The 25,059-nt window shown below is 51.2% G+C and overlaps 1 long non-coding RNA gene across 2 annotated transcripts in view; it reads left to right on the top strand.

The window, feature by feature from the left end:
* The window catches only part of LOC112315356 (uncharacterized), a 222,630-nt gene that overhangs the window by 145,237 nt on the left and 52,334 nt on the right, over window positions 1–25,059 (top strand). For both annotated transcript variants that reach the window (XR_006652845.3, XR_008427527.1), the window contains exon 4: window positions 4,938–5,289. This is a non-coding gene — a long non-coding RNA (uncharacterized lncRNA). The remainder of the gene's footprint in view (window positions 1–4,937; window positions 5,290–25,059) is intronic.

Here is a 25,059-nt window from a genome sequence, read left to right as displayed (position 1 = left end):
GGATCAGGAGGAGTTGGGATGCTGGTACTGCCTCTCAAATGTAGGGGTCCACATGTAAGATTGGAGGGAGGACTCTATTACCTAAGGGGAGCCCCCAGCTGACTGCCAGCAAAGAAACAGGCCTGCATCCTACAATGCAGGGAACTCAGTTTGGCCAAGGGCATGAATGGATGAGCTGGTGGGTCTTGCCCACAGCCCCCTGGTTAGAGCCCATGCAGCTGGCATCTTGCGTCCAGCCTGTGCAGTCTGGGGCAGAGAGCCGGACAAGCCCCCTCTCGCTTCTGACCTATGAAACTGTGAGGCAATCAAAGTGTGTGCGCTGTTGAAACTTCTAAATCCTCCGTGATTGGTTACAGCAGCTGTAGAAAGCTGACAGAGCCACAGAGGTTGGGGACACAGGTTCCGGCGGAGAATGTAATAGAGCCCCTCATCCGCGGGGCACATGTCCCCAGACCTCCGTGATGCCTGAAACTGCAGATCCTACTGATCCCTCTGTATACTCTGTTTCTTCCTATACATACATATCTATGATAAAGTTTAATTTGTAAATTAGACACAGGAGGAAATTAGCAAGGGTAACTCCTAATACAATAGAATAATTGTAATAGTGCACTGTAATGAAAGTTCCGTGAGTGTGGTCTGTCTCCCTCTCTTACATCTACTGTATTATACTCACCCTTCTTGTGATGGTGTGAGGTGATACAATGCTTTATTAAGTTAAGAACTCTCACCTTTTGACTTAAAGGAGGCACTTACTGGCATCTCTTTGGCGTATCTGAATTGCCAGCATCACTACTCTTGTGCCTTGGGGCCATCATGAAGTAAAATAAGGGTCACTTAAACAAGTACTGCAACACTGTGACAGCCGATCTGATAACCGAGTGACTGAGCGACTAACAGGCAGGTAGAGTAGAGTGTGGAGATACAGGACAAAGGGATGATTCACATCCTGGGCAGGATGGAGAGGGACAGCAGGAGATGTCATCACTCTACTCAGAGTGACATGCAATTTAAAACTTATGAATTGTTTATTTCTGGGATCTTCCATTTAATATCTTTGGACCACAGTTGGCCTCAGGTAACTGACACCATGGAAAGTAGAACCATGGATAAGGGGTGGGGGGGGGCGGACAAAGTGTCTCTCTTTTGACACGTCCCTGCCCAGCTTTTCCAGGCTCTCCTGAATGAAGTGATTTCACCATCTTCCAAACAGTTCATCTCCTATGACATTTATAGTCATCACTCAGTGGATTTTACCACCACATTGTGGGGTATAGCTCCCGATGTCAGACCTCCTGGATGCTGTGGTTGCTTCCTAAGAGGTCTCCCCACCTCCAAGCCTGCCCTGTTCCCACCATCCTCCACCCTGCACCAAGACGCACCTTCCTGAAGCTCACTTTGCCTGTATCACTTGCTCCTCGGGTACAGGCACCTGTGGTTCTCCTGTTCCCGCTGAATCCAGTGCAAACCCTTCAGCCAAGAAATCTGAGTCCTCAGTTGGGACGGGAGCATGCCTCTGCAGCTGCGTTTCTCAGGACTCCCTCTGGGCTTTTGCCTTCTGCCCTTGCTCCCCTGCACAGCCAGCCCTCCCAGCCCCGTGTCTTACAGCTCTACCATTCCTTTAGGGCCATCTCATTCCTGCAGCCCCAGAGGGGACTCTGCCATTTATAGGTGTAATGCACAAGTCCCCATCAGACTGTAGTTGCTTTTAGGGCCTCCTCCCTTCCTCCCTTTCCTCCCCCAGTGCCTTGCCATAGTGACACCCCTTACCCGTGCTCACAACCTAGTCACGGGATGTCAGAATGAAGGAGAGAAGCAACAGAACATTGGGGACATGTTACCATATTAGGCATATTGCCTACAGTTGCTCATGAAAATACCTCTTAAATGATTATTCAGTGGGTTTATTTTGAATTACTTAAAAATGGATGCCTCTAAGATCTTCAGATACCTCAGAAGTATTTTTAGTACATTCCTTCTGCAACAGCATTTCTGTTAGTAGGAGCTGCATGTGTTCCGTTCAAAGATGGCCCAAACCGTGGTGAATAGTATTTTACTATTTATGATATAGTATTATATTACCACTTTTATAGTAACAGCTAACACATATTGATCCCCATGGATCAGATCATTTAATCCTTACAATGGTGCTCTGAAGTGGGGACTATTAGTGGCTACCATTTATGAATGAGGAAACTGGGGCACAGAGAGGTTGAGTGATTAACTCAAGGTTACACAGCTAGTCAGTAATAGAGCCCAACTTCCCACTCAGGCAGTTTGGCTCTAGAGCCTTTGGCATTGTGCCTGCTAAACCTCCCTGTATAGCTACTGTTTGTTCCACTCAGCAGAGGGAGAAGGACCCTCTGTCCCTGGGTGAAGATCATGAGCAGTTTGCTCTGGTTCCTTGCTTGTTACTACTTCTAACACTTCACACATGCACAGGACTTCACAGTTTCAAAGATGTTCTCCTTGCAGAGACTGGAGGCTGGTGACAAGGATGATTCCTATTTTGCAGATTCATCCCAAGTGAAATGACCATGTCCAAAGTCAATCTCACTGAAGCCCATTGGGTGCAGAGGACTCAGGGCCCCAGAACTCCTTGTTCCAGGCGGGTATTTCTTCTACCACAAGCAGGACCCCTGATCTGCCCCCCACTGTTGCCACACCAGAGGGATGATTGTCGAGTCTGCTTGAGCTACTTGCATAGGCCCGAATCGGCAATGGTGATATTTTCTTTAGAATTTCATTTTTGGTCTGTGGATTTTCCATTTGTGAGTTGTTATCATCTGTTCGGGTAGGGAGGCCCATTTTCTTTCTTTTTTTTCCCCTTCTATTTTTCTCCAAGCTGGGGAAACATGGGGTAGGGAGAGGAAAAAAATCTTTCCATATTCCATCCTAAGGAAGTTTGCCAAAGTGTCCGTCCTGCTGGCTGCTGGCTGCAGGCCCATCCCCATCCTCAGAAGCCACGTCCACAGCGAGATGCCTACAGAGCCAGTACCGCGCCCAGCCCAGGGGCCTCCGTGGTGGCCCTGGCATTGGTGGCTATAGGCAGGCCCACCCCACCCCAGAGTGTGCATCTCCTTGGCTCCAGAACGCCCCCTCTGCTGGGAAGCTGCATATTTCCTATTCCCAGTGCTACCCCCGCCCCTCTTCATGACTTTTAATAACTACACAGGAAGTTCCTTTCCCTCCAGTAAAGATGGTCATCACATTTTTGAGCCTGGGTGTTGACATTTTCTTCAAACCCCCAAGAGTCAAGACACAGGCGCATGAGTCACATTGTAGAAGAGGCGAGAGCTTGGGCTCTAGATTAGACAAGACTGAAGTTTAAATACAGGGCTGGGCCTTGGACTGGCTGTGTGGCTGTGGGTGAGTTGCTTAACCTCTCTGAGGCTCCGTCAGTTTTTTGTCTGCAAAAGGGGAGGGTGTAGCCCCAGCAGGGCTGTGCGAGGAGGTCAGGCTCCTCAGCTGGTGCACACAGTAGATCCAGGGGAAGCCACCTTCCTCATGGTTCCCCACCAACCTACCCCCACTCCCTCGCTGCCCCCAGATGGTGGTAGACAGAGAATGGTGGAAGCTGGCTTGAGAAAGTGAGCAGAAAAAATGAGGTAATATAACAAAGTCATTCCCCATTGAAAAGGCTTCTGCGAAAGTGTTAATGATCTCAGCAGTTTTGCTTAACCGAGACCACAAGGCAAGTTCAGCAAGTTTGCTCTCTTCTTTACAAGGCCATGCTGCGGGAGAGACTGAGCTTCTGGCAGCAGGCAGCCCCTCCAGGCAAGGCACCTGGGCTCCGGAGTCAGCATGTCCACTGTTGCATCTGGACCTCCCAGCTTACTAGCTCTGGAACTTTGGATATTTGACTTCTCTGGGCCTGATTTTTCTCCTCTGAAAAATGGCAATAAAAGTGTCCCCTGCCTCACAAAATTATTGGGAGGCTTAGATGCGATAACATGTGCACAGGCTTAAAATAAGGCTTGCCACGGGAAGTAGGAAGTGCCTGTTAGCCACTGTTGTTACAGGCCCTCGTCTCTGTCTGTGTACATGCATAAGTGTGCACATGGGCGCGTGTGTGCACATGGGCGCGTGTGTGCACACGTATTTATGTGGGCCTGTTTCCCCACCAGCGTGATCTCTGCAGGGCACGGAGTGATTTGACACCTGTGCCCCTTCATCCATCTTGGGGAGAAGGGTTCAAAATGTGATCTGAGGAGGCTTGTATTTGAGTCATCTGGGGCGTTTGTTAAAAATATTGGCTACTGGCCCCAGCCTGGAACCACTGAATCAGATGCCGGGTATCAGCATGGATCCCTACTCAGCCTTCTCTCCTCACCTTGGCCCAAGAGGGCCAGCAGAGCTGCAGCCCCTGTGCAGAGGTGTTTTATTGCATGCCCTCCTGTCCCAGTGAAACAAGGACTGCGGGTGGGGGTGCAAAGGGGGTAGATCAGTTGACTGGGAGCCTTTGCTTGACTTTCATCCAGGATTTGTGAAGCTTGGAAACACAGGGAGGATTGCATTCCTTTCTGTGGAACTGCTTAATTCATGCCCACTCTCCCAAATAGGGCTGCCGGTTGATTCCAACTAGTTAACTCATTGCTATTTGATCTCACTGGGTAAAGGAGAGTATTTGATGGCCAGAACCCATGTCAGTTCCCAGCCTGCAAGTCTTGGCCGAGGAGGGTGTTTCCCTGCATTCACAAAGGCCATCCAGACCCAAAATGTACCGAAATATTCCCTGGCAGGCCAAGTCTGGTATCAGGTTCACTTTGTTGGTGTCCCATGTGATCACTGCCTCTCCTCTGTGCCTGTGCCTGTGCCTTAGGCACAGGGCTTAGCACAGTCCGAACAGCCTGAGTTCAAATCCTGTCTGGGGCATTTGGCTCGGTAACTTTATGTAAGTAACAGAATTATACATACCCTCCCTTTTCCCTCCACAGTGTGGTGTGGTGAACTGATGGCATGGCCCCGCCTCTTCAGCCGCTCCCTGCTTCTCTGATGCTGGACTGGATTACACGGCTTGCTTTGTCCACCGGGGTATTAGCAGCCACATTGCAAGCAGAACTTTGAAAAAGCATTTCCATTTGCACTGTTGGACCTCTGCCATCACCAAGAGAAGGATGTTCTGAGCTAGCCTTCTGGCTCCCAGAGAAGATGAGAGACACGTAGAACATAACGTTGGTGCTCTAATCCTCCAAGTGAGACCAGCCTAGACCACCTGACCACCAGCCACTCCCAGACCCCTGAGTGAGCCCAGCCAAGATCATCTGAGCCACCTGGCTGGCCACTCAGGTGCACGGATACTTAGTGCTTGTGCCACTGAGTGTTTGTCGTCACACAGCATATTTTAGTGATAAATGCAATGGGAATATTAAGAATAACTATTTGATGACTTGAATTCTTCAAGGGCAGGGGTTACCTGGCACTCAATGCATTGCCTGGTATATCAGGTCCCTTCTGTTGAATGATTGGCCCAATAAGGACAGATCTGGTAGCCCCTCTGTGGAGGCTTTCAGCATCCTACTGTGCCTGCTTCTTCTACTCACGAACATTTCTCTGTTCAGCTGGGATTGCTGCTCATCCCCATTCACTTGGTTTTCTGTTACAGCAGAGGTGCCATTTGTTGGACAAGTATGGAGTGAGTGAGGCAGTGAATGGGAGAGAGAGAAAGAAGGTGTGAGTGTGTGTGCATGTGTGTTGGGGAGTGGAGTAGCTGAAGCCCTGGTTTTGAACAGAACAGTAGTTTCTGCTGATCTACTGAATACTTTGGGTCTTCACCCTCAAGGCAAGCCTGCTCTGTTCCTTTGGTGGGGGTGGGGGGGACGGTTTGACACAAATACTGGTTTCAGAACTGACTGTAAGTGAGCTAGCTACATTAAGGTCGGCCCCCATATTTTGGGCACACGCTCTCCATGTGGTACTTTTTGGCCATTCTCATTTGGTCCTCACTGCAAGGGAAAAATCACCCTTTCCGTCTGAACCATGAAAGCCCTTCCCTCAGAGGCATCCAGTGCATTACTGGGGGTGCAGCTGAGGAGGGAGGAACATGAGCTCTTAGGGGCAGGGCTTCCTGCCAGCGGGGCAGCTGCTTTTAAAACCCATCACGCCCTCCAGGGACCTCCGTGGACACCTAGGCAGATTTCCCCAGGAGAAGGGGTGTAGCTGGCCCAAGGTTGCACAGTATGACCAGCTTATGTGACATACCTTCCAAGGTCCTTGGTGAGTCTGGTTGGGATCGCACGGATCAGTGAGCATCACTGAGATGCCTTGTTGGTAAGTTTCCTGGTCTCTACATCAGCTCCTTAAAATAAGCAACCTAGAGTACTATACAACCCCAGAGCCCCTGGGATATGCTGCTTCCACCCCACCGAGGAGCTGTGGAGGGAAGCCCCCATTTGAGTACCGACATGCCTGTCCTCCCACCTGCCAGCTCAGAGCAGGGCCAGGCTAGGAAGATTACTGGGCCTTGGCTCAGGCTAGCACTGGCTGGGAAGGAGGCAGAGGGAGTGGCGGGCAGAAGCCCTGCTTGGCCAGCTGCCTCGGGCACCTGCCATCCTCCCATGTTTGCTCAGCGGGTCCGGAGAGGAAGCAGGATGCTTTCTCTGGGCCCTGGGTGTTCCCACCCTCAGGGGCCAGCTGCTGGCGCTGGCACCTTCACTGAGGAGCTGTCTTTTGCTCTCTCTGTACCGCCCTCTCTCATCTACCTGACAAGCAGGTAATAATCTCACCAGCACTTAAGGTAACCCTGGTGGGGAAGGCTGGCGGCCCAGCTAGTGTGCATGGAACAAACACTGGCAAGGGGCCCAGGAACTCCACGTCAAGCACCTTCAGCCCTGGGGGTAGAGATGCCCCCTCGGTGGCACCTCCAAACGCCCTGCCGCGCACCCTTCCCCACCTCTTTGCCACGTCAGGAAGTGTTTGCTGGAGTTGGGCCAGAACCTCCAGCGACACACCATCTGCCTTTGATGAGACATGAGGAATGATTGAAATCCACCCCGAGTTTCAATACAGCTCCTTCCTGTTAGAACCATGTGAGAGACTGGCTGTAGGGCTCTTCTTACAACCAGGGGATTTCTGCCTTTGTAAGACAGAGCTCGACAGTAACCTACGTGTGAGAGCTTCGTGATGTGCAAAGTGCTTTCACATACGCTAGCACACCTGTGTGGGCCTCACACACCCTGCAAATGAAGCAATACTAATAGCCCCATTTTACAGGTGAGTTAACTGAGGCCAAGAAAGGTGGAGTGACTCGCCCCATGCCTGCAGGTAGAAGAGGCATCTATCTGAGCAGAGACTGGAAGCCAGGTTTCCCCTCTAAAAATCCAGACTTCCTTCTCATTCATTCTTTGGTGCTTGTAGACATTAAGGAACATGTGGGTTTCTCTCTGGGATTTCTGCTCAAACAAGAGCAGAGTGGCCAGAAAGGAGCGAACAGTTCCATGAGCTGCCTTTGGCTTCAGCTCAGCCAAGCGTGGTGTTGATCTTTGAGGCAGGTCCCATTTTCCCCCATATTACACTGCAGAAGCTGGGGTCCGCAGAGGTGAAATGGCTCTTCCCAAGTTCCACAGGAAGCAGGGGGCCCTCTGGTGCCTTGGCCGTGTTCTCCTCAGGCCACATGGCCTCCTGCTGAGGCCAGGCGTGCCAGGATAGGTCGGCGGGGAGTGGAAGCTGGTGCACCTCCTGGGAGGGCTCTGGGTGCACCCAGAGCTGCCTGGTGCTCTGCTCCTCCTTCGGAGGGAAAAGCTCAGACGGCAGCCTTCTCTTTACAGCCTTCTCCTCCCAGCTGCCCTCCAGTCCAGAGTCTTGGGTGTGTAATGGGAAGGAGTGAGTTGGTGGACCCCTGGCTCCAGTGCCCTCACTTACCAACCGAGAAGTCGTTTGAGAGGATGTGTCCAGCCGCAACCCACAGAAGGGGTGGCAGAACTTGGAGTGGAGTCTGGGCCCCTGACCCCAGGCCTGTGCTCTGAGGCTCCCCTCCTGCTGCCTCTTGGCCCCCTCCCCCTGTTTTCCGGTCCTTCCTGATCCCTGGCCTCGAGCTCTTCTATGGGCCACCTGCTGTGGACCTTGCTCACAAGGTGCTGTGCAGCCCCCACTGCCTGTCCCAGGTCCCATATATGTGTGGCTGTCATCTCCAGGAAGAACACAAGACCCTCAGGAGGGAACAGGTATGACTGCCTTTGGAGCTGGGTGCAGGTTGGGTCTGCAAGTTGGAATCTGGGTTCCAACCCTACCTGTGTGGCCCAGGGCAAGCTGCGTGTTGTCCTCAAGTTACATGACTGTCACTTCCCCCCACCGCCCCCTTTGTGCTCTCCTGCAACAGTGACAACCCCAGCCACCCCACCCCAGTCCAGCGCTTAGAATGTGCCAGGCTCCCATCCCACGTGGCAGTGATTCCCCTGGGAGCTGGCCACGTGAAGTTAGAAGAACATTTTGCTGAGGACAGGATCCTACGTCATGGGCTTACCCCCCTGCCAATGTGCTGATGTGCTTGCTGGCCAGTGTCATTTACTGAACACGCTGGGCACTGAGGCTCAGGGATAGGTCAGATGCCCGTGGTCGTGGTCAATGACAGAGTCTCGAGGGGAGCGAGGGCATCTGTCTGTAGGCCCCTGTGCCACGGGATAAGTCTCTGCCCTGTCTTCATCTTGGGGAAGGCCTCTGTTGTTCTGGCTCATGGCTAGCCCCCCAGGCCCCCAGGTGTCTGACCCACAGTGGGTGCTAGTCCTCGGTGGCTGAGTGGAGAAATGAAGGGATGAATGTCCTGAAATGCATAGATGCCTAACTGACCCCTTTGGATTTCTGACAGACAAAAGAAGCTGCCATGTGCCAGCCAGTGCCACCTGCCAAACCACAGCCTTCCCCAGCCTCAGGTGCCTCCTTGTGCAGAGGGCCACACCTGCTGGCTGCCCAGGGTGCCCTCACCTTGCCCTGCTCCCCTCAGCCCTCCCTCTGCAGCCTCCCCTTCCCGCCCTCTGTCCCGCTGCAGTCTCCCGCCAACCAGCCCACAACGGCCTCCTTTTGTTCTCTCATCTCAGTGCAGGCAGACCAGTCCAGCCCTGGCCCCCCAGCTTGCTCTGCACACCCCTTTGAAGCTTTGACAGTTGGCCAACAGAGCTGGCCGAGTGCACGGAGGCTGGGGCTGGTGCCAGGGCCTGGCAGCCACTTCCCGCCTTGCCGGCTCCCTGGACCTGGCTGTTCTGGGGCCCATGCCCACGGGGACAGAGATGCCAGGATGTTTGCTTCGCCAGTATGGACATGCATCCAGGGCTGTTGGCTGGGCTGTTGCCCAGAGTCCTTTCTCACGCGTCCCCCATGGTGAAGCCCTCTGTGCGGCACACAGCTTTTGGTCCCATAGCGGAGAATTGTAGCAGGAAGGGCCTGGCTGGGTTCTGCGCTCTCTAAGGAGAGGCAAGATGGGACAGGGACAAGGACAGGAGCACAGGCCTTGGCTCTGGTGTGGAGCGCCTCACTCTGCCATCTCTAGCTGTGGGACTTCCCTGCTTCGTGCCTCCGTTTCCTCTTCTGTGAGCTGGGAGAACGGCAGACCTCGTTCACGGCCGTCCAGTGAGGAGTAAGCAAATGCTGTGGGTTAGCGCATTGTGAGTGTTTGATCACCACTTGCTGGAGCTCATGATTAGTGCGTGAGGTTGTCGCTGGAGTTGCTGAGAGCATCGGAGCGCTGGGAGGAGCAGGAGGCTGCAAATGAGCCCCACTCGGCCTGTGGAGCTTCCGCCTGAGGAGCTTCAGCCTGCGGAGCTCCGGCCTTGTCCCCCGCACCACTGGGCGGCAGCTGCTGTGACTCCTATCAAAAATCCATGTGCAAATGAGGGGTCTTCTGTTCTTATTTTGTAATCTTACAATACGTGGTCCGTGCACAATTTAGGAAGTTCAGATAAGCGAAAGGAAGAACGGGAAACCACTCGTAATCTACTGCTCAGATAGGTGTCGCCAGGTGCACACACACGCAGTGGTAGACTGAACGCCTGCCCCCTCTGGGTTCACAGGTGGGTTCACCGCCCTTATGCATGTGATGGTGGTATTTGGAAGTGGGGTCTTTGGGAGGTGATTGGGGTTAGAAGCTGTTATGAGGATGGGACCCTCATGATAAGATTAGTGACCTTATAAGGAGAAAGAGAGAGGCCAGAGCTCTGTCTCCACGAGAGCAAAGAGGAAAGGCCATGTGAAGATACAGGGAGTGGACGGCTGTCTACAAGCCAAAAAGCATGTCCTCAGAAACTGAACTGTCTGGCACCTTGACCTGGGACACCCTGGCCTCTAGGATGACAAGAAATAAACTCTGTTGTTTATGCCACTCAGTCCCAAGCAGGCTAGGACACATATATACTGGAAGGGCCAGTTTATAAACTACTATTTATATTAAACAATTCACACACACACACACACACACATTCTTGCATGTACATGTATTTGAAAAGGTAAAGTATCTGTTACCAGCCTTTGCCATTTAGCATAAGGTTAACTTCTCTCCTGTTAAGATGTTTGTCTGCATATAAAGGCCACATGGTATGTCATAATACAAATGTGCTGTACCCACTTCCCAGAGGAGGAAGTTGACTCACTGAGAAGCAAAGCAAGTCCCTCCAGATTGCCAGGCTGATGGGGGCACAGCTGACCCCCCACGCTTCTCCATGAAGGTCTTTGTGGTTCCCTGGGGCAGATTTCACAAGAATCTGAGTTTTATGAGAATAGGGACTGCGTCTTGCTCAGTCTCCGTTTTCTCCCTGGCACCTGCCACGAGGTGGGCACTCTTCACAGAGACTGAGTGAAAGGAGGAAGCTGTGTCCATTTCCCTTTTGACCAGTTTTCTTCTTGCTCAGACCTCATCCCTGCATTCGCCATGTCTCCCCATGGGGCCCCCTCACTGGCTTGTGTATTCCTCAGGCCAGGCCTGTGTCAGACTGGCTCAGAGCAGGCGCCCTGCCGGTGAAAGCTGAACTGTGGAGGCAGGGCCCTCCATCCTGGATTCGAGGCAGCGCCCTCCCCACAAGCTGTTCTGAACTCTGTCACCACAGGCAGGGGTTCAGGTCTCTGGTGCAAGCTTTCCACCTACCACCATTGGTCCAGGAACAACTTGGACATCAGCCCCTGCCTGTCACACCTGGTGTTGGCACACCTGGGCTCTTCCATAGCAGACCTCATGGCTGAGAGTTAGGTAATACCTGGAGCCGTTAGGAGGCCAGGCACCTCCTTTCTGTGAATCTCCCGGGCTGCGTGTCAGATGGCTGGTAGCTGGCAGGGGAGGGAGCCCGGGCACTGCTGCTCCTTTGTGTCTGCTGCCAGCGGGGCCTTTGATGCCCACAGGGGCTGCCTGCCCAGCCGAGGGAATTGTGGAAGACAAAAGGTGCAGAAAGCTGCACAAATAAAATGAAAACGACCCAGAAACTGCCTGGGAGCTTATCGCCCTGTTTCCTGGCTGTCGGTAAGGGTGGGGAAGGCGTCAGGGAGCATTCTGGGCCTCGTGATGGCCTGCACGTTTTGTCGCCCCTGGAGTAGTGGACCCAGCATCAACTTCAAAGCTTAGGAAGTCCCTTCGCCTCTCCAAGCCACAGCTTTCTCATATGTAAAATGGGTTTCATGAGACCAAACTCTTGGAGCCCTTGTGAGAATTAGATGAATTGAGATACTTAAAGTGCCTACTACATGGTACTCTAGTAATAGTAACAACAGTAGTCATGACAACGACAGCTGATGCACACTTAGCATTTATTATGTGCCAAACACCGTTCTAATTGCTTTGCATGTATTCACTCATTTAACCTTTAAGATGACACTATGAAGTAGGTCACACTTTCATCTCCAAGATGAGAAAACCAAAGCTCAGAGATGTTAAGTAACTTTCCCAAGGTCACACATCTCCTAAGAATCCAGTTTGGAATTCAGACCCAGCCCTCTGGTTGTGGACCACATGTGTATAACCACCTTGCTACCCACTTCTTCCGCCTGCTCTTGAGTATTGTGTTTCTCTCTGGGGGATGGTGATGCCGGTGATGATGGTGGTGGTGGTGATGGCGATGGAGGAAGGGGGGAGGGACATGTGCCTTCATTTTGTATAGGGACCTCTAGTTGCTGGACTTGCAAACTCACTTTCATGTCTGATCCTCAGCAAGTCTGGGAGGAGCGATTTTGAGATCTGAGGAAACTGAGCCATAGGAGGTGGCCGAAGACACCTGAGCCATGTGTCTGGAGGCGGGAGGAACAGATGGGGACAGGGGCTGTCCTGGCCCACATGGCCAGGCCCATGGTGGGGGGCACAGGGCTGCTGGAACCTCTGCTTCACCATACTGCGGGCCCAGCAAGGAGGGAGAGCTGGGGCTGTGGTGGATGGAAGGTGGAGATGTCACTCCACCTCTGTTGCCCCCTTGGATGTTGGCCTGCTCCCCCGGGGCAGTTGACCTAAGCTCTTGCAACCTCAGACCCTCCTGTGAGGATGACGATGGTGGGATCATCGCTCCCATCCATTGAGTGCAGGTACTTGTTTATCTCATTTGCTCTGTACAGTAACCCTGAGAGCTCCATACTGTTATTACTATCCACATACAGATTGTATCAAGGCTTTGTTGCCTCAGTAATGCCGAGTAATAGGCAACAACAGGGTCTCAGTGGCTTTCAATAATAAACATTTACTGTTCATGCATCTGGGATGGTTGGCCAGGTGGCTCTGCTGATCTTGGCTGCACTCCCCCCTGTCTGGGGCTTGGAGGCCTTTGGCTAGTCTAGTTTGTCTGGTGTGGCTGGGGTGTCTTGACTCTGTTCTATGTATCTTTCATCTCTTGGGACCAGCAGACTAGCTGGGGAATGCCCTTCTGATGGTGAGGGCAGAGGGCACAAGCAAGACCACACCCACCAAACAAGGCCTTTCAAGCTTTTGCTTGCCTCTCTTTTGCTAGCACCCCGCTGGTGAAAGCAAGGAAAGTGGCTCATCCCAGGGTCAGCGTGAGAGGGGACCTGGCAGAGGGGGAGGATGTAACTAGGGGGTGAAGAATTGGGACCGTGTTACAAGTGGTCATGGATGATGTTGTCTCAGGTGTCCCTCAGACTCCTCTGAGCTTTGCTGTCATCCTCACTTAAAAATAATGACAGCATGAGAAAGAGGAAGGAGGTTAATGGGCAGCAAGCATCAACTGGATGTAGGCACTTCACTTACGGGGGACAGGACTATGGTTTTTGAGGCCCCGTGGGTCCTGGGCACTTTCCCAAGGTTGCCCAGCCTGGAAGTGGCTTAGCTAGCCTTGGAATGTCATCTGCCCGTTTCCCATGTATGTGGTGGGGGGGCAGGGAAGCCCGAACCTGTGCCAGGTTTGGCTTAGGGGACACTTACAGCCAGTTCTCCCATGCAGGGCTTCTTGGGGGGCTGGGCTGGGAGAAAGAGGGTGACCTTCTCTTCCAAAGGGAGGGCAGGGCCATTGGTTTCCCACAGGCTTCCTCTGGGTGGTCATCCCGAGGCTTGAAGACAGCAGAGGACTCCTTTGTGACCCTGGGAGCCTCAGGCAAAGGGGCCTCTGCAGTGTCAGTGTCATGGACAAATGGGGCCTGTCAGCCATGAACAAGCCACAGTCCACAGGCTGGGGCCTCGTCTGCGAAGAGAACTGTGCAATCTCGGGGATAAACCCTGAGTCAGGGCTCTGATTTTGAAAGTGGCCTCAAAGTCAGGAATTCCTTGTTGTGTGGTTGGAGCTGTTTCTCTCCCTGCTCTGCCCCTCTTCACCCATGGCAGAGCCCCAAGGAGTAAAAATGCCAAGTTCAGTCTTTGACCTCTATCTCAAAGGCTGTTCCCTAAGGAACCCTGTCTCCACTCGCTCGCCCTGGGACCCTCTCTACGCATTTTGTGTGCTTTCCCAGGCCCAGAAGACACGTCTGAAGGTGACTGCTGGGTGGCCAGATTTGGAAGGCTGGGCAGCCAACTGCTTGGCCAACCCATTCCCCATCTCTGCTGAGCTGTGAACTTGAGGGTGATATCATCTGCACCTTTGGCCTGACAAAAGCCAAATGCAGAGCCTTGAGTAGGGGAGATAGAAATAAGAGAACCCTTTTCTTCTCTTCCCCCTCCTCCTCTTCCCCCTCTCCTTGTCACATTTATTCTGTGCCAAGCATCAACCCAGCTATTTACTTATTTAGCTAGTGAACTAAAGGTTTATAAAGATGGTGCCCTTCCCTCGGCAAGAGCCGGTGTTCTCTTCCTCCTGGAAAACTCCTATTCATCCTTCTGTACCTGGACACAGAGCCCTTGTCCTTGAGCCACTCCACACCACAGCTGGTGTTGCTGCCTCTCTGTGTAGGACCACCGCAGGTCCAGGGCTGTGTTCTGGCCCAGACAGTACTGACAAGTGCAGTTCTGGTTTATCTCCCTTTGAAGGCATCAGTGGTGGCTCCTTTGTTTATCTCGGTGACTCCGGTACCTACCACAGTGTGGAGCATGCGCAGAAGTTACCTTGTGTGTGCAGAGTGGATATGTGAATATGTGAATCGGCATGATCTCAGTTCAGCAGAGACCTTGGGCTTCAGATCTCTCAGCTCTGGCTTGGAAGAGCTGGGACGCCTGCCTGTTGCACCCAGCACCATCTACAGGCAAAGCCTGTGGCTCTGGACACACAATTTGACCTTCATGCTTGCAAATGTGTGTCCAAGTTGAAGAGTCCAGTCTTAGAGTCTGATGGACTCAGGTTTGAGTCCTTGCTTTGTCTTTTCCCGGCTGGTGACTTTGAGTAAGTTACTGCTGCCCCTACCTCAGTTTCCCCACCTGTAAAATAAACATAGCAATGTTTACTTTGCCCACTTTGTTGAAAAGAATAAAGAGGATGTTTGCAAAGCCCTGGCATGAGCAGTTGCTGTTATTGGGATAATCTTTTCTTGAAAAGGAACCATCCTTACTGTCTCTGGGGTGGGGGTGGGTAGGGGCAATGAAAGTGTCTGTGGCAGGGACACAGTTATTTGGAGGCGTCTCTGGTTTTGTTTACCCTCTTGCAGGAAAGTGCCTTCATCAGACACAGCAGTAAACCTGACAGCTGCCCCAACCCTGCCTGGTCCCAGGAAATCACAGTCCAGGAGCCACCTGCTGCTTGCTGGCCCGCTGCTCAGACAGCAGCGACTGTGAAAACACACGGGGCATTCCACACTGGGCACTTCCACCCTTGAGCCAATAAGAGGCTGACACCTTGTGATTTCTAAGTGTTCCCAGTAGATGCCTGTCTACTCATTGAGCCTTCTCTGCTCCCATACCTATTGGGGGGCTCAGGGATGATGTAAGACCTTTAGGATTGTGTTCCTACCTTGGACTTCTTCCCCGTTTGCTCTTCTTTTGCATTTACTGGGCACTTACTGTCCAGTGGGCACCGTGCTAGGGGCTGGAGCTACCGTGATGAGTGACACATAGTGCAGGACACAGACAAAATGACCTGTAGGTGTGGCTTGATATAGGTCCCCCACAACCTCATCCCTGGAACCCGTCAGTGTCAGCTTCCATGGCAAAAGAGACTTTGCAGATATGATTAAATTAAGGGTCTTGGGATGAGGAGACTCTCCTGGATTATCCAGGTGGACCCACTTTTATCACAAGGGTCTGTATAAGAGGGAGGTCGCGGAGGGAGCTTTGATGACACAAAAGGCAAAGAGACCCCAGAAGCAAGGATTGGAGCGATGCAGCCAGGAGCCAAGGAATGCCCGTGGCCTCTAGAAGCTGAAGGGACAAGGAACGTATTTTCCCTTGGAGCCTTCAGAAGGAACCAGCCCTGCTGACAGCTTCATTCTTACGACTTATTTTGAACTTCTGACCTACAGAACTATGAGAGAATAAGTTTGTGTTGTTTTTAGACATGAAGTTCATTATAATTTGTTGGGACAGCAGCCGGGAACTAATATACGGTGTGTTCGTCATATGATGTGATGAGCGTTAGCGACGTTCCTCTGTAGTGACAAGGAGCCCGCACGGGTTATGGCCCCACGCAGGAGCCCTGCAGTCCCGATGCGATGGAGCTTGCTGGCTTGGTGTGCAAAAATAGCCTTGACAGAGTCTGTATTTTCATTCCATTACCTCATTTCTCAGTTTTATCCTAAGGGGATAATTCAGAGGAAGAAAACATAACTATTTTGTAAAATGTCTATTAAACCATGTTTTTTAAAAATTTTGATTGTGGAAAACTCCTAACATCCGGGAAAATAGAGAACATAGTACACCCACATATTCCCATTACTAGTTTTAACGATTTTAAATATTTGCTGTATTTACCTAATCTTTTTTTCAAAATATTTTCTTTCTTTTTTTTTTTTTTTAAAGATTTTATTTACTTATTTTTAGAGAGAGGGGAAGGGAAGGAGAAAGAGAGGGAGGGAAACATCATTGTGTGGTTGCCTCTCATGCTTCCCCTTCTGGGGACCTGGCCCGCAACCCAGGCATGTGCCTTGACTGGGAATCGAACCGGCAACACTTTGGCTTGCAGGCCCTTTTCAAAATATTTTCAAGTAAATTATAGAGGTCATCATATTTCATTTCCAGCTATTTCAGGGTAACTTCCATTATGATAATAAAAGGTAAATGGGGAATGGTTAAATAAATGGGGTTATCCACCTGATACAGTGTTATGAGATCCTTAAAATGGTCACTTGGAAGTTCCCATCACTAGCTATGTTAGAACTCTACGCTTTTCCTTTATACGATTTAGCCAGGGTTACTAATAATTGAACTGCTTGATTATTTAGTGAATGTTTCTCTCCTACTTACTTGGTGGGGACCATGTCTGCTTTGCTCACTGTCTTGTCTTGACTGTCCCCACGGTTCCTGGCCCATAGCAGGTGCAAAATAAAACTGGTTGAATAAATCCCTTTTATCAGTTCTCCCTCCTTATGAGGGCTTTTCCACTGAACAAACTTCATTTACGTATTCATTTCTTCACTTTCTTACTTTAAAACACCTGCCAGTTGGGGTTTCTGAGCTGTGTCACCAGGTAGTGGACACCGTTCTGGTCACTATCAAGCAGGTTCTACAGGCCTCAACCTGCGGCCTCACTGAAGTGGGAAGTGCAGCTCCTGGCAGGCTTTTCAGCTGGTTGAAAAATAGGCTGAGGGCCCCCAGTGAGGAGTCCTGAGACCCAGCTGGACTCACTGGCATGTGCTTTCATTTGCTGTCTGAAATCAAGGCTTTGCATCCAGTGTCCTTGGAAGGCTCCTCGGTGTTCCAGATTTCTCTGGTGGTCTCCATCCGGTCTTCTCCTCAGTCAGCTCTGAGCAGCGTTATTATTCAACACGTACTCAGTGCTTGCCACATGCCTGACACTTCCCTGGGTGCGGCCACTGTACAAACGGGGACCACAGCCAAGTGGGGCACGCAGTGGACAGCAGGAGGCTAAGAAATAAACCACCAAATGTCCGGCAGTGTGAAGGGCTGAGAGAGGTGTGGCGCGTGCATGGGCTGGAGGGTGGTCCCTGTAAATGTCGGGTCACCCTCCAGCCAGCCCTGCCGTCCTGCTCAGCCTTTCTTGGCTGCCTTCAGGATCATTCCCTGGGTTCATTGGCAGGGTCCAATTCCCCTTAGGCAGGGGCAAATCCTTTATTGCTTGGAAGACAATGTAGCAGGCTGAGTCCTGCTGACTGAGTGGCATTTCTGAGAAGTGGCAAGGGCTGGCGTCACTAGGCACAGGGAGAGGAGCCCCTACAGGGACCTGGGACTTGGCCTAGTTGATGAAGCGAGTGCCCTGTGACTTAATGTTCTACAGGAGAAAAGAGGGCACTTCCTCTCTTCCTCCCCAAAAGTCTTGAGCCTCAGACACAGAAGGGGCCTCACAGTGAGTGTAGCCTTTGCGCTCAGGTCCCATCAAAGGGAGGAGAGGGACAGGGGGGGATGGGGAGCCGGAATCAGCTTCCCGTTGTCATGCACTCAACTCGGCATTGTGTGTCTGCCCCTCTTCTTGGCCACCGGAGGCTTTCTTCCTCCTGCCACGATCATACACCATGTCTTCTTTCTGTCTTTGTTCCCTGGATCCCACCAGCCATGGGTGTGTGAAATGGTTGCTGTTTGGTGGCAAGCTGCTAAAGGTGGCCATGCACCTGCATGGGTCTCCCCTCTCTTCCTTTCCTCCTTCCCTCCTCCCACTCTCCTTACCTGGCAGCCAAATAATTCTTTTTCCTTTTAAATCCAGTAGGAGAACATCCACACCAGCTGCCTTAGGGAGTTTTCAAAGATACACATCCCAGCCTGTGCCCGCCTCTCCTTTAGTTAATACCTGCCAGAGCCTCCCTCCCACATCCTTGCTCTCTTCATCCTCAGCTTGATGCCCTAATGTCTTCATCGTAATTGCTTGACTTATGAGCCCCCTGTGCGTGCTGGCTGGGCTTTAGGAAATTCCCCACCTGGGCAGTAGGAGATAGCCACACACCCGCTGCGGGGAAAGACAGTCTTAGCCACCAAGAGCAGGACAGACACAGGGATGAAATGGCTCTGAGGGTGTCATGGTGGGGACATTGGCTCTTTCCCTGAGATGGGGCTATTGCAGGCTTCTGGGAAGATCAGACTTGCCTTGTAACCAGATTGTTCTAGCTGCTGTGCTGGAAATGAACTGAAAGTGGCAAAGATGGAAACAAATAGACCAGGTAGGAGGCTGTTGCAGTAACCCAGGGGACTGCAGGAATCCAGGGAGGAGGTGATGGTGGCCTGGCCAGAGATTGTGAGAAGTGACCAGATATGAACACATCGTGAGGGTAGAATTTGCTGTGGGCTGGATATGGGGTATAGGAGAAAGGCCAATTCCAAGGCTTTACCTTGAAGAAGTAGAAACTGTAGTTTTCATTTATTCATATGGATAATCAGCAAGGGGAGCGGTTTTTTTTCTTCCTGTGGGTAGGGTTAGAATCATGATGTTTGAGATGTTTGTCAGAGATCCAAGTGAAGACATTCAGGAAGCAACTGGACATATCACTTTGGAAAGCAAAGGTTAATTTTATGTGTCAACTTGACTAGGCCACAGTATCCAGACATTTGGTCAAACACCAGGTTAGATATCGCTGTGAAAGGATACTTTTGGATGAAATTCACATTGGCGTCAGTAAACTTTGAGTGAATCAGACTGCCCTCCGTAATGTGGGTGGGCCTCATCCAATCCACTGAAGGCCTGAAGAGAAAAGACTGAGGTCCCAGGAGGAGGTGGGAACTCTGCAAGCAGACTGCCTTCAGACTTGAGTTGCAGCAGCAACTCTTCCCTGGGTCTTCAGCCAGCTGGGCCACCCTGGAGATTTTGAATTAAGGAATAAATGTTTGTAAGTCATGCTATTTAAGCCTTGACACTGGTGTGATCACCAGAAGGGCAAGTGTGGACAGAGAGGAGCAGGCCTTGGGCTCTTCAACACAAGTCAAGAGATTCCGAATCTGTGTGTGTGTGTGTGTGTGTGTGTGTGTGTGTGTGATATTTACTGAGCACTCACTATGTGTCAGGCATCCCTTTACTGGATGCTGCCTCTTCTTCAAACTGGAGCCGTCTATCTCCTTATTTGTTCTTGAAGTTTGGGAAATGATCCCAATGGAGCCACGTATCTGTTTGACTGATGTTTTGCCTTTCCTGTATCTTGGCCCCTCCGGTGTTCTGGGCAGTAGGCTGGCATCCAGCCATTCCTTCTCCTGTGTCAGAAACTGATTGTTCTAGTATCTTCCTTTCAGGCCATTTTCAGTTTCCATAACCTTCAGCCTCTTGAAGCCATTTAGTGTCTCTTGATACTGAGTAACCCTACTTATTAAAATAGGTGGGGCCTTCTTACTGGCCATTGTTGGTAAAAGTAGTTCTGCAGCCCCAAGGGACAGAGTCACTGAACTTGGGACTCGACAAACATTTGGTGTGAAGAATGAAAAGTGCAGGTTCACCATGATGAATTCCCCTCGCCCTTGTTCCTTGTTTTCTCTGTGAGGCAGAATGTTGAACCCATATTTTCCAAGAACTGTGTAGGTGGGTTGCTGGGGACAATTGATTTTTAGGGAAGTATTGTTTCTCTGGATGTGGAAATCATGAAGCAAAGAATAACATTGAGCAAGAATTGACCTGATGACTGGACCTGGGCTAATTTTGGTGCCATGTGTTTGGGCCACTGTGTCGTATGAGGCATGACTTCTGCCTGAGATGGATTTTGCTCCGGACCCCGGGTGATCCTCAGTCCATTGGCTAGAGCCTTGTTCTAGCCAAGGTCAGATGACTCGTCTACTTCCTAAAGCTGTGGTTGGTTCTAAATGAGAAGAGGTGTAGCCTAGCAGGTAGTACCCTGGCAGGTAGAAGCCCCTGGCAGGTAGAAGCCCCTGGCTTTCTGTGTGACCGTGGGCAAGCCTCTCTGAGTTTGGGCTAGGTGGTCTCTGAGGGGTGGGACTGTGGCCAGGGGAAGAGTGTTTGCCCTGAACGAAGGACCAGCCCTCCCTTAGCATCCAGCCAGCTGTTGTGTTATTTGGGACCAGTACTGCCCGGTTCATATTTGGACTTGTACTGTAATGTTTTAGAGGTGGGCAAATTCAGAAATATTTACAATGTGCCCTGGGTGACACCTGTAGCTGGATGGAGCCCACAGGCCTTTCATTTGCCATCAGTGTGGCTGTGTTGTTCTTCATGGGCCATCACGAGCTGGGGGCCAGGAAATGAGGGGAGCTCATTTGACTTATTTTGTCTTGAAATCAGTACATGTATTTTTTAAATTAATTAATTAATTTAAAATTTTTAATTGAATATTTTAGGGTGACATTGGCTAATAAAATATATAGGTTTCAAGTATGCAATTCTATAATACATCATCTGGATATTGTGTGTTCACCACCCAAAGTCATGTCTCCTTCCAACACCATTTATCCCTCCTGTACCCTATTCTGCCTCCCCCTACCTGCTTTGCCCTCTGGTACTCACCATACTGTTGTCTGTGTCTATGAGTATTTTCTTTTGTTTTCTTTCTTTCTTTTTTTTTTTTGCTTAATCCCTTCATCTTTTTCATCCAGCCCCCACACCTCCCCTCTGACAGCTGTCAGTCTGTTCTTTGTGTCTATGAGTCTGTTTATTAGTTTATTTGGTTCATTAGATTCCACGTATAAATGATATCACACAGTATTCGCCTTTCTCTGACTGGATTATTTCACTCAGCATAATACTCTGCAGGTCCATCCATGCTGTTGCAAAGGGTAAGATTTCCTTCTTTTTTACGGCCAGGTAGTGTAGATTAAACAACTGTGGTCCATGTACAGTATCAGTGTTTCCAGGGAACCGGGAGAGCGAAGCCAAACTGGAAGCCGGGTCACAAATGGCTATTGCCTGGAGACCCAGAGGGAGCACATGGCCTCCTTTCCCCACGGGCAGAAATGTCAGCCTGCAGCCATGGGCTAGTCAGCTCATTTCCTCGAGATCTACCCCCAGGCCCAGCCACCAGCCCGGCAACCTGGCTCCACAGGCTGTGGCATTCGGGGCCTGAGGGAGGGAATCACACATTTTAACGTATTCACTTTCCACTCAACAATGTGTCTTGTAGACCTTGTGTGTGTGTGTGTGTGTACACATACATTATTTTTAAACTGCTGTGTAGTATTCCATGTTTTTCTTTCAACCATTCCATATTAATGGACATTTTGCTTTTATCCATTCCCTGCCCCCCCTTTTATTTCTATTTCCCCTGACGTCATAGAATTTCTTGTTTCACTCACTGGACTCCATATCTCCCTCCTCCCCTGTCTTTCTCCCATCTTCCTTTCTCCTTCCCTCGTAGCCACCCATCTCGGGAATCCCTCATCAAGCATGTTGTCCCTGCTGGGTGGATGGGGCAGAGTCCAGAGGCTTTGGCTCTAGGAGCTCCAACCCAATAGGAGGCCAGAGAAGAAGCCCATTCCGGTGACTCCCAGAAGCAGGTCCTACAACAGTCTTTCTGAAGGAGCTCTGTCTGGCCTTTGGAGATTAAGCATCCCTGAGGCAGAAGCTGAGCTTTCAAAGGAGTAGTCAGCCTTTGGACCAATATTAGCCTGTCTGCTTCCTGGGACCTTCCTGGACCATCCTCGGCTGCCCACCCTACCCCTTCCCCTTTGCTAGAGGCTGTGGGTGGCACAGAAAAACACCAAGGCTGGCTGTGGAATGATGGCCGTGGGGACGGTGTGTGCTCTCATGGCCTGGAAGGGATGGCATTGTCCTTTGGGACGGGAGAGAGCAGAACCGTGAATAAAGGTGCAGATCAGAATTCAGCCTAGAATGGGGACAGAACCTCAGGTCTTCTTCCTTCGAGGTGATGGAGTGAAGAAGTATGAAGCCGGAGTGAAGGTGGTTTGTATACCAGAGACAGATCCAGAGAGGGAGAACAGCCTGTGGTCAGTGTGTGTTTGGGGGCTTACGGCGGGTGTTTGGTGCCAGCCAGAAGCTGTGCCTATCTGTGCCTCCCTCTCCTTTCGTCCTCCACACGTGTTGCTTCTGTTCTTGGAGTTGTCTTGACGGTGATGACGGAGATAACCTACCGAGTGTCACTCGCCAGCAAGTGCAGTGCTGGGAGTGGAAGGATGAGTGTGCAGTGCTTCTGAGCTTGGGCTTCAGAGTCTGGTGGTCTGCTCGGGCTGCTGTGTTCTGCACAGCCTCGGTCACCTGCACATGTCACAGTTCGTCCTGTGTGAAATGGAGGGGTATCCTGTCTTCCTTCTAGGGATGTCGGAGAGGGTGAAATGAGTTTTCCCTGACAGACCCCTGACCTAACCCTGGAATGGTGCCTGGCACACAGTAAGCGCTCAGTAAATCAGGTCCATACACACCATCTCCTTATCCCAGAGGCCTTTCCTGGCCACCCTGTGTAAACAGTACCCACCTCAGGGCCCCTTCTCCCTCTCACGTCCTTTTTTGGTTGATCTGACAGCACTTACCACCTTCTGACCCACTCGTTTATTTGTTTGTTTACCATCTGTCCCCTGACCCCTTCTAAACTCCACAAATGCAGAGGTTTCTGTTAATTTTGTTTAATGCTTATTCCCTGGAACCTGGGTAGGTGCCTAGTCAATATTTATTGAAAGGATGAGTCTCCAGGCCCAGACTCAGGCACAGAAAGGTAGAGAAACTTGCTCAAGATCCCCCAGCTACTGGCAGGCAGTTGGGCAGCCTGCACCCACAGCCTGTTTTCTGATTTAAACCATTAACACCTCCCTGCCGGCCCCCAAACAAGCAAGCAACACTAGCACAGTGCCTGCAACACCAAGGACTCAGTAACTATTAAATGAAAGTAATAATGCTAACAATGCCTTTAACGACCATCCCCTGTCCCAGGGCACCCCCATCTAGTTGCACCCCAGCTTTTTGGAGTAGTACTCGTGAATCCCAGAGTGCTAGCTTTCAAAGAGAAGGCGGTGTCCTGAGAGGGTTAAGTGTGGGGCGGTGCACAGGCCCATGGGCAGCAGTGGTGCCTGGATTGCAATGGGCCGTGGCCCTCCCCACAGGGCGCCCAGGCTGTGGGGGCACCGCAGTTCTGGAGAAGACATCAAGTTTCTTGTGTGTGCCCCTTCCCACACACTCTGGAAGCTTCTGGACCACACCCCTTTCTCTCCTGGTTGCCCTTTCTTTGCTCTTCTGGTTTTTGCAGGCCCTGGGTGGGGGGCTGTGGGGATCCTGAAGGCAGAAATTGTCTCTGTGATCTGGGCCTCATCCCAGCTGTCCTCCGGTGGGTTTTCTGGTTCCCATGTTTTGGATGAGGACCCTGAAGCTCAGGGAGGTATAAACTCTGAGGTCAGGATGGAGCCCAGCCTGTGAGGCCCCAAATGCTCAGAGCTACATTTGGATTCCAATCAGTCACCAGTTATTGGGCAGTAAGTACAGGCTGGCTGCCATGTCTAATTTTGTTTCTTGTTTGCTTGTTTTGGTTTTGAACTGTTTTCTCCAAACAAGGGGACTGTGCCTTATTACATGGGGCAGGATACTCGGTCTTATTCCCTTGTGACTCCCTGGATTATTGCAGTGAGCTGTGATGAGGGAGCCCACATGTTGGAGCAGCATTGCCCAGGATTCAAATATAAGCTCGGTCTCTTAGGTGCTGTGTGATCGAAGTCTAGTAGTCGGCCTCTCTGAGCCTCGGCTTCCATGTCTGTAAAAAGGAGCACGTTCTCTTACTTGGAGGGATCACTGAGGATTTGAGATGTTGAATGTACAATAGGAAGCATGCTGCCTGGAACATACTTGGCCACCTATGAGCAGTGACTTTTACTGTGGTGGTGGTTATTGTATTTTAACACATGGCGTTGTACCTAAATGTCATTTCTCTGTCCCTCTCGAGGGTGCAGATGGAGCGCTACTCATCCCAGCACCTTCTGACCTAGCTCTTGGCACTTGGTGGAGGGCCGTGTGAATGAATGGATGCAGGAACAAATACATGGGCCAGTGCTTTGTCAGGGCCACTCTGGCCAGCTGTTGGGGGATCTATCTCCTGGAGTCTTATCCCCTGTAGTCAGATTCAGGCCAGGACAACGGTAAGGTGGCTCCATTGTTCCCAGATAACATTTCCTATCTTAACGTCTCCACTGGCAGCCCTGGCCACACCCTGCCCTCCTGTCCTATCACCGAGCCCACTTGGACCTGCAGTGCAGAAGGCTTCTGTGTGGCCTCTGCTGCTGCCTGTCTCCTGCCCCTCATTACAGCACTTGCTTCAGGGGATATTTCTGTCCAGAAGGGTCCATGTTCCAGTGAAGGCCTAGAAAATGTTAAATAAAAGTGCTTTACTTTAGCTGCACTGTTCATGGTGTGATGTACATCAGTCACCTTGTCTGATCGATGGCAGTCCTGTCCCTCATCTACTAGGGGGAAACAGACTCCAAAGGGGTGGGACTACTAGTGACAGAGCTGGTTAGCAAGAGAGCCTAGGACCGTCACCGGCTCTGCACCTAGGTAATCAGGCCCACGCATGGTTGTGTTTGCTGGTTTTCTATCCATTTCCCTATTTCCAGAAGAGGTGGCGGTGGGGAGGGGGGGTTGCCATTTTAATGACCCAGGGCACTTCCAAATCTGGTAGTTCCATGTGACGTCCCAGCTTCCCTGGATGCTGCCAGGCAGCTAGTCATTTTCATACCTGCACAGTGGGTGACAAACA

Source organism: Desmodus rotundus, chromosome 8 (genome assembly GCF_022682495.2).
Source record: "Desmodus rotundus isolate HL8 chromosome 8, HLdesRot8A.1, whole genome shotgun sequence".
Lineage (NCBI taxonomy): Eukaryota > Metazoa > Chordata > Mammalia > Chiroptera > Phyllostomidae > Desmodus > Desmodus rotundus.
The sequence above is the reverse complement of the archived record's forward strand: the minus strand, read 5'-3'. Positions and strand labels throughout refer to the sequence as shown.